Below are 8681 nucleotides of genomic sequence, written 5' to 3' on the forward strand. Positions count from 1 at the left end.
CAGCATGGCAGGGAGGATTGATATCATTTTTTTTTTACTTTTCAATTCTTGATCTATTTATTTATTTTTAATCAAAAAATCTTTTTTTTTTTAAATGAAACTTTTTTATCAAACTTCCTTTACAATTGAAAGTCTCTCTCCGAATTTTTTATTTTTTTATTTCTTTTTCTTGTAAAACTTGAACATGCCTATATTATTTGATTGCAAATATGATGCCCCCATTTGATGAAGCTGCTCTATATAAAGATCAACACTTAGATTTTGTGATAGAGTCTATAGACGAATCCAAAATTTAGTAGTTGAGTCCTGCAATCATTATAGTAGCGTCACTCTTGCTTTGGCCGATCACTTATTTATTTGTGATCTTTGTATCCTAGCGGCGGTGGTCACCACCTTCATTTATCTTTCGGTGATGTCATTGTTGGGTAGGTTAATGCCTTTTCGATCGGTTAAGGTGTTCCTATACCAACAGTGGTCATGCCCCCATACTAGCAATGTTCACGTCAATCTGCCTTAGCGTGACATCTTTGCTGAGTAGGTTAACACCTTTTCGATCGGTTAAAGTGTTCCTATACCAGCAATAGTCACGCCCACCTTATACTAGCAATGCTGACGTCCATCTGCCTTAGCGTGACATCTTTGTTGAGTAGGTTAACACCTTTTTCGATTGTTTAAGGTGTTCCTATACCAGCAGTAGTCACGCCCTATACTAACAATGCTACGTCCATCTGCCTTAGCGTGACATCTTTGCTGAGTAGGTTAACACCTTTTCGATCGGTTAAAGTGTTCCTATACCAGAAGTAGTCACGTCCCCTATACTAGCAATGCTGACGTCCATCTGCCTTAGCATGACATCTTTGCTGAGTAGGTTAACACCTTTTCGATCGATTAAAGTGTTCCTATACCAGCGATAGTCACGCCCCTTATACTAGCAATGCTGACGTCCATCTGCCTTAGCGTGACATCTTTACTGAGTGTGTTAACACCTTTTCGATCAATTAAGGTGTTCCTATACCAGCAGTTATTGTTATCTATCCCGAAGTAACATATTTGCTGGGTAGGTTAACACCTTTTCGATTGGTTAAGGTGTTCTTATACCAACAGTGTTCACATCCATATGTCGTGCAGCGACATCTTTGCTGTATAGGTTAACATCTTTTCGACCGATTAAGGTGTTCCTATACAAGCAGTGTTCGCATCCATCTGTCTTGTAGGGACATTTTTGCTGTATAGATTAACACCTTTTCGATCGGTTAAGATGTTCCTAACTCAGCAGTGTCCACATCTATCTGCTTTGCAGCGACATTTTTGCTGCTTAGGTTTAACACCTTTTTGATCAGTTAAGGTGTTACTATACAAGCAGTGGTCATTTTTATCTGTAATTCTTATGGCCACCTTCCAACATCTTCGCCAACCATCAAGTGGCTGCAACTTCTTCGCCATCTATTAAACTTGCAATATATTCGCCAATGGTCAAGCAGCTGAAAATGCTTCGCGAACGATCAAGTGACTGTAACTTCCCCGTCAACCATCAAGCGGCTATAATATCTTCGCTAATGATCGAGCGGCTGCAAATTCTTTGCAAACGATCAAATGACTGCACCTTCTTCGTTAATGATCAATTGACTGCAATTTTTTTTAACCAACGATTAAGCGGCTGCAATATCTTCGCCAACTATCAAGTTTGCAATATACTCGCCAATGATCAAGCAGCTGCAAATTCTCGTGAACGATCAAGGGACTACGACTTCTTCGCCAACGATCGAGCGGCTGCAAATTCTTTGCAAACGATCAAATGACTGCACCTTCTTCGTTAATGATCAATTGGCTGTAATTCTTTTTAACCAACGATCAAGCGACTGCAATATCTTCGCCAGCTATCAAGTTTTTAATATATTCGCCAATGATCAAGCAGCTGCAAATTCTCGCGAACGATCAAGTGACTGCAATTTCTTCGCCAACGATTGAGCGGCTACAAATTCTTTGTAAACGATCTAATGACTGCAACTTCTTCATTCGTGATCAATTGGCTGCAATTTTTTCTTAACCAACGATCAAGCGGCTGCAATATCTTCATCAACGATCGAGCGGCTGCAAATTCATTGCAAACGATCTAATGACTGCAACTTCTTCGTTAATGATCAATTCGCTGCAATTTTTCTTAACCAACGATCAAGCGGCTGCAATATCTTCATCAACTATCAAGCTTGCAATATATTCGCCAATGATCAAGCAGCTGCAAATTCTTTGCCAATGATCAAGCTTGCAATATATTTGCCAATGATCAAGCAGTTGAAAAATCTTCGCCAACGATCAAATGATTGCAACTTCTTCGCAAACCATCAAGCGGGTGCAATATCTTTGCCAACGATCAAACTTGCAATATATTTGCCAATGATCAAGCAACTACAATTCATTCGCCAAGGATCAAGCGATTGCAACTTCTTCGCTAACGATCAATTGCCTGTAATATCTTCACCAACGATCAATCGGCTGCAACATTTTCGCCAACCATCAAGCAAAGATAAAGTTTGAGGAATGATACTTATCATGAGGGGCACAACCTAATTTGATGGTATATGCCCCCGGTGACCATCCTTCATTCTGCTACAAAGCTAGCGTTCAATAGGGTTAAACGTCGTATCGTCACTCTTGGTAACGTTGCGTTTTGCAGCATTACTGTGGTGTCGCCATATTTTTTTTAAAAGGTTTTTTTCTTTTTAAACTTGGACTGAACTTAAAGATTTCTTTAAGCTGCCTATGTATCCTAGGAAAAGATCAAGTCATAACGTAGTTCAAATACAAGAATTTTTTATTTTTTTTTTTGCCGTTCACCTCTTAAACTCATGCGGGTCAGGAGTATCATGAAGTTTAGACTCTTATGATAAGGAGTGTTGTATTTCAAATGCTCTCATTTTCATCACAACTTCCATATCCTCCATTTTTAGGATTGGTTGAGATGAAGAGCTTTTGTTTTACTTTTAAGGAACCTTATGTATTTATGAGAAGGGAGAATTTTCTTTTCATATGTGAAGGAACAATGCTATGAATTTTCTTGTCATCATTCACTTCATCAGATGATTTTGCTTCCACGGTCTTCATCATTCCTTCGTATTGATCATTTGACACTTCGAGACGATAAAAAATAGATTTCAAAGGTTGATTTTTCTTTGATGTGGAGATGCTTAGCCTTTGAAATACTGAAGATCGAGTGGAGATGGATGTAACACATTGACTTTCTTCTTTTGCAGTGGCCATACTCATCCTCTAAAAGATTGAAGGTCGAGTAGCTGAAGGCTTGATGCGATCGAAGATAGAAGTTCTTTGCTCATTTATTTAAAAGTTGTCAATTTCTTCCACATTTATGTAATGTGAACTTGCAAGATTTTCTTTCTTCTTTTTGATATAGAAGAATTTTTTTGGGAAGGATTCTTTTAAGGTGGCAGATATCTGGTGTCAAAATGAGTCTTTATTTTCTTTCCTCTTTGATTTAGGTTTCCTTGAATGCTTCTTTCCTTGGTGTTCATGCTCTTTGCTGAGCATAGATGACTTTTTTTTAGCAAAACTTTGTTTTTGTTTCTTCCGACGAGTCACAATAGCTCAATTTTCCTCTCCCTGATTGACAACATCTTTAATGACATTTCTTGAAGTCTTCCGTTGAGAGTGAACAGATATAGGCTTCAACGTTTCAAATTGGATCAAGTCTATCCCTTTATTGTAGAATAGACTTTGAGGTGATTGGTTGCCTATATTTGTTGTTACTGCAGAGTGATTTGATTGAGCTATTTCATTGAAATCCAGCTCAATCTTTCCTTCTCGAGCTAAATTTAGGATACGCTCTTTTAGGACAAAACACTTTTCCACCGGATGACTGATAACTCGGTGGTACTTGCAATATTTGGGATCATCAACCTTACTCATTTCTTCTGGTCATATACACTCTGGAAGTACAATCAATCGTGTTTCCAGTAATTGTTCCAACATATAAGGGATGCTGGAATCAGGAAAAGGAGAGACTTTTTCTTGCCTTTCTTTCAAGCTTAGCCATATTTTCCTATTTCCTTTTTGTTTCTCAATTCTCTTTCCTTTTATTTTTGAAAACAACTTGGGAGAGATTGTGTTTACACCAAAAGACTCATTTGAAGTTTTCTCAACACTTTTGCTTTCTTTCTCTAAGTCCAGCACTAAAGAATCCTTACTTCCTCGATTAGCAATGCTTAGCTCCATATCGTGAGCATGAGTTTCTAGCTCTTCAAAGGTGCGAGGTTTTATACCTTGAAGGATGTAAAGAAGTTCCCAATGTATACCTTGAGTGCATAATTCGACAACGGATAGTTCAGTAAACATATCTTTGCAATCAAGACTTAGAGCTCTCCATCGGTTGATATATTCAACAATCGGTTCGCCTTTTCTTTGATTGGAGTTCGTGAGCTCCATCATCTGACGGTTCTCTTCGTACTGTAAAAGCGATTTAGGAATTCTCTTTCAAGCTGTTCCAAACTCTCGATCGTTTCAGGCTCGAGATCAGTATACCAGTCAAAGGCGTTTCCCTTTAATGTTCGGACGAACTGCTTGACCAATTGATCGCCTCTTGTACCAGCATTCTCACAAGTTTCGACGAAGTGAGCAATATGTTGTTTGGGATTACCCTTCGCATCGAAATGCTGGAATTTTGGAGGTTGGTATCCAGCAGGCATTCTCATATCATTAATCCTCTTAGTATATGGCTTAGAATACAAGAGGGACCATTGAGAAGGTCCACCGTATTGCGCTTTGATCGTGTTCGTAATCATATCTTGGAGCTGCTGAACAGACAGCGAAGCGATTGAAGTGGAATATTGCGATTGATTTTCTTGAGCGATAGTCTTTCCCTTGTCATTTATCTTAATAGCAAGGGTTTGACTCGACTCAGTAATATCTCTGCTTTTAATCTGATTCTTCAAGGAAGCGATTTCATAATCTCTTTCTTCCACTGTTGTTAGGGTTGATTTTTTACTGCAGAAACATGTGTCGGTAGTCCTGTTTGACCATGGTTTTGACCAATTTCCCATTATTATTTGCCAAAAAGGACCACATATTCTTAAAGTAGAACATACATAGATTATTTCTGCATAAAAGTCAAACTATGGTACTTTAGGAAAAATATGAGATAAATGCGGTCAAATTTGGAAGAAAATAACAGAATTCTGTTTTTTGCAGAATTGCGCCCGGCGCATTTTTGGAGCGCAATTTGTCAAAACGCACGTTTTGATTAATGAAGGGCAAGGAGGATATTTCCCACATGTTTAAAACCGTGAGTCCAAGTCTAAGTGAGATGGTTAGGTGAATCTCAACCCTTTTCCACCTAAAATGGAGGGGAGTTTCAACAAACCCATGGTGCTATAAAAGGAAGTCATTCATTCCTCAACAAATCATCCATTCCAAGCTTCATTTCATCTTCTTTTAGATGCTCTATAGTTGTAGAACACGTTTTTAGGGTTTATGTTCATGTTCTAGTTGTTCATCTCTTCGTTTTTCACGCGTTTACTTTTCGTAGTGCCTTTAATTTAGTTTCTTACTTCTCTTCTTTGTTCATTCTGTTCTTTTAAAGTTCTTTAACGAGTTTCAACTCCCCTCACGCTCGAGAGAGAAGAGGGCAAGCTAGAACTCCTTGTACGGCTTATTTATTCATTTAAATTCAATGAAAAATACTTTCTTTATGTTTTCGTGCATTTACTTTCATTTAATCATGTTCTAAATTAGTTATCAACCTCCTTGTGGAATGCCTTAATGAAATGATTTGATTTTCAATACGCTCGGGATTTTGGCCAGATTGTGCCTGACACTTTTTTGAGTTGGTTTCTAAAAACTTATCTTTACGTCATTTTTCCATTTGGCCAGTGGGAACTTGATTTATACACCAAAGCCCAACCTTGGGAAAGGTGAGTTAGGTAAAATAATAGGAAACCAATATGGGATGTGATTTAGGAATAAGCGCATAAAATATGGTCCTAGGCATAGGCCCTCTGACCCATTATGCAAATGAGTTGGTAGATATTCTCTAGGATTGTAATCACACATAGGAATATGATTGTAGGTTACCCTAGCCTCTGCAACAACCAAAAGCGGTAGTGAAAGAGTAGAACTCAAATCTCAAGAAAAGTCAGGAATTGCGTCTGGTGCATTTTCCCAACATAGTGTGTTTTCCATGTTTTGCATCAAAACTAAGGTAGGAGACAAGGAAGTTGAGTTTCATTAAATTGCTTGTTAGTTAAAACCCCAAACGACAGCATTTCATCACATTTTCCTTCCCAAATCACAATTGCAAATTTGAACCATTTCGCTGCATTACTTGATTTTGAAAAGCAACAAGTCCCTGAGGATTTGACCTTGGATTACTTCCAAGTATTACTTGTGACTGTGTGCGCTTGCACGAGTCTCTGATCTTTTTAAAGGTAGTGAAAATCCCAACAAGTTTTTGGCGCCGTTGCCGGGGACTTAAGTTTTCAAATCATATTATTTTCAAGTGAATTGTTTCATGTGTGATTGTTGCATACCTCTGTCATTGGACTTAATTGTTATATCTAACCTTTAAGGGGGTTGTGTATGAACACAGGGTCTGGTTGGTTGACCTTTGATCCAGAGATTGAAAGAAACCTTAAGAGGAGAAGGCGTGAGCAGAGGTTGAGAAAAGAGAAAGAAAGTAAAAAAAAAAAAAGTTGAAGAAGAAGAGACCATCGAGATGAATAGAAATGCACAAGATCCTCCACCGCCACAAAATCCACCTGTGAATGGAGATATGGCAGGTGAAGGAGTAGCAAACCGAGCAGGAGAAATTCCTAATCCGATCCTTCTATCAGATAATCGAGATGTAGCCATGCGAAATTATGTCACTCATGCGTTCCACAACCTAAATTCAGGGATAAATAATCCTTTACCCCAAGCCGCACAGAGCTCAAGCCAGTCATGTTCCAGATGTTACAGACGATTGGCCAGTTCGGACGATTAACTAACGAAGATCCTTACTCCCATCTCAAATCCTTTATTGAAATAGCTAATGCATTTCAACTTCCTGGTGTCTCTGAGGATGCACAAGATTAAAAATGTTTCCTTTTTCTCTCAGGGATGGTGCAAGGACTTGGCTAAACGCGTTAGAACCAAATTCTATCAACACATGGGCGGAACTGATGGAGAAATTTTTGGCAAAGTACCACACTTTGACCAGGAACGCAGACCTTCGAGAGGACATTGTGTCTTTTAGACAGAAGGAGAATGAAGCAATTCAAGAAGCTTTGGAGCGTTTTAAGGAGTTACTTAGAAGATGCCCGAGCCATGGATTGCCCGCATGTGTGCAGATTGAACAATTCTATAGAGGATTGGATCGTTCATCACGAATGATGTTGAACACCACAGCCAACATCTCGTTGTTAGAGAAGTCGGTAAATGAGATCGTTGATATCTTGAATAAGATGACAGACATTAATGACCAAGGGGAAATAGGAAGATCATTACCAAAGAAGCAAGTATCAGCTGGAGTCTTTGAGTTAGACACAGTAGCTTCAGTGCAAGCCCAAATGGCGGCTATGAACCAAATGTTAAAGCAGTTGACAATGGAGAAGGAAACCAAAACCACAACTTCGGCGATACCTGAACCCGCTCCTATTTTACAAATTTCAGATATATCTTGTGTCTATTGTGGTGATAACCACTTGTATGAGAACTGTCCAGCTAATCCAACGTCTATTTTCTATGTAGGTCAAGGTGCCCAGCGGAATTTCAACCCGTATTCAAACATTTACAACCCTGAATGGTGGCACCATCCAAACTTTTCCTGGAATGATCAAGGAGTAGTTAGTAGCAGTGCACAAGCACCCACTCAACAATACAAGCAAAACTACACTCATCCTGGTTTTCCAACTCAACCGGCGTCGCAGCCTCAAGAATACAATCAGCAAAGAAGTCAAAATACTACTCAGCAAAGTGGTAGCAATGCAAGTTTGGAGGCCATGATGAAAGAGTTCATGACAAGAACTGATGCTGTGATAAGAAGCTTGGAGATGCAAGTGGGGCAGATTGCAAATGACCAGAAATCTAGACCCCAAGGTACATTGCCTGGACACACAGAAAACCCGAAGCGAGATCGTGAGGGAAAGGAGACTGTAAGGCGGTTATTACGATAAGCAGATTAAGTTATGATGGACCCTCACTTCCAGAAGAAGGAACTGATGTAGTTACACCTGTTCCTGCATCCACCTCCAATCCACAACAAGAAAGAAAGCAGAACCTGTAAGTTCAGAAGAAAAAGGTAAGAAGGCGGATAAAGGTAAGCAAGTAGTGCCCAGCACTACCCCACAGGTAGGTAATATTAAGATTCCTACACCTTTCCCCCAAAGGCTAGTTAAAAAGAATCAGGATAGTCATTTTAAGAAGTTCTTCGAGATTCTAAAACAGTTGCATATCAATATACCTCTCATAGATGCTTTAGAACAAATGCCTAAAAGACAAAGTGTAGTAGTGATGCTCTAAGGAATCCATTGCTTGTTAAATGTAAGGACCCAGGTAGTTTTACCATCCCTTGCTCAATAGGAGGTAAAAACCTAGGAAGAGCATTGTGTGACTTAGGAGTAAGCATTAATCTTATGCCTCTTTCTGTCTTTAAAGAGTTAAATATAGGAGAAGCTCGTCCCACTACTGCCACTTTA

General features: G+C 39.1%; 1 non-coding gene across 1 annotated transcript; it reads right to left on the reverse strand.

The window, feature by feature from the left end:
* Positions 1-7211: 7211 nt before the first annotated feature.
* Positions 7212-7318, reverse strand: LOC148208548 (small nucleolar RNA R71). Its single transcript, XR_015788574.1, has one exon. It is a non-coding gene; the product is annotated as a small nucleolar RNA R71 (small nucleolar RNA).
* Between the last annotated feature and the right edge of the window lie 1363 nt (positions 7319-8681).

Source organism: Momordica charantia (genome assembly GCF_013281855.1).
Source record: "Momordica charantia cultivar OHB3-1 chromosome 10 unlocalized genomic scaffold, Mcharantia_2.0 BLBB01000010.1, whole genome shotgun sequence".
NCBI lineage: Eukaryota > Viridiplantae > Streptophyta > Magnoliopsida > Cucurbitales > Cucurbitaceae > Momordica > Momordica charantia.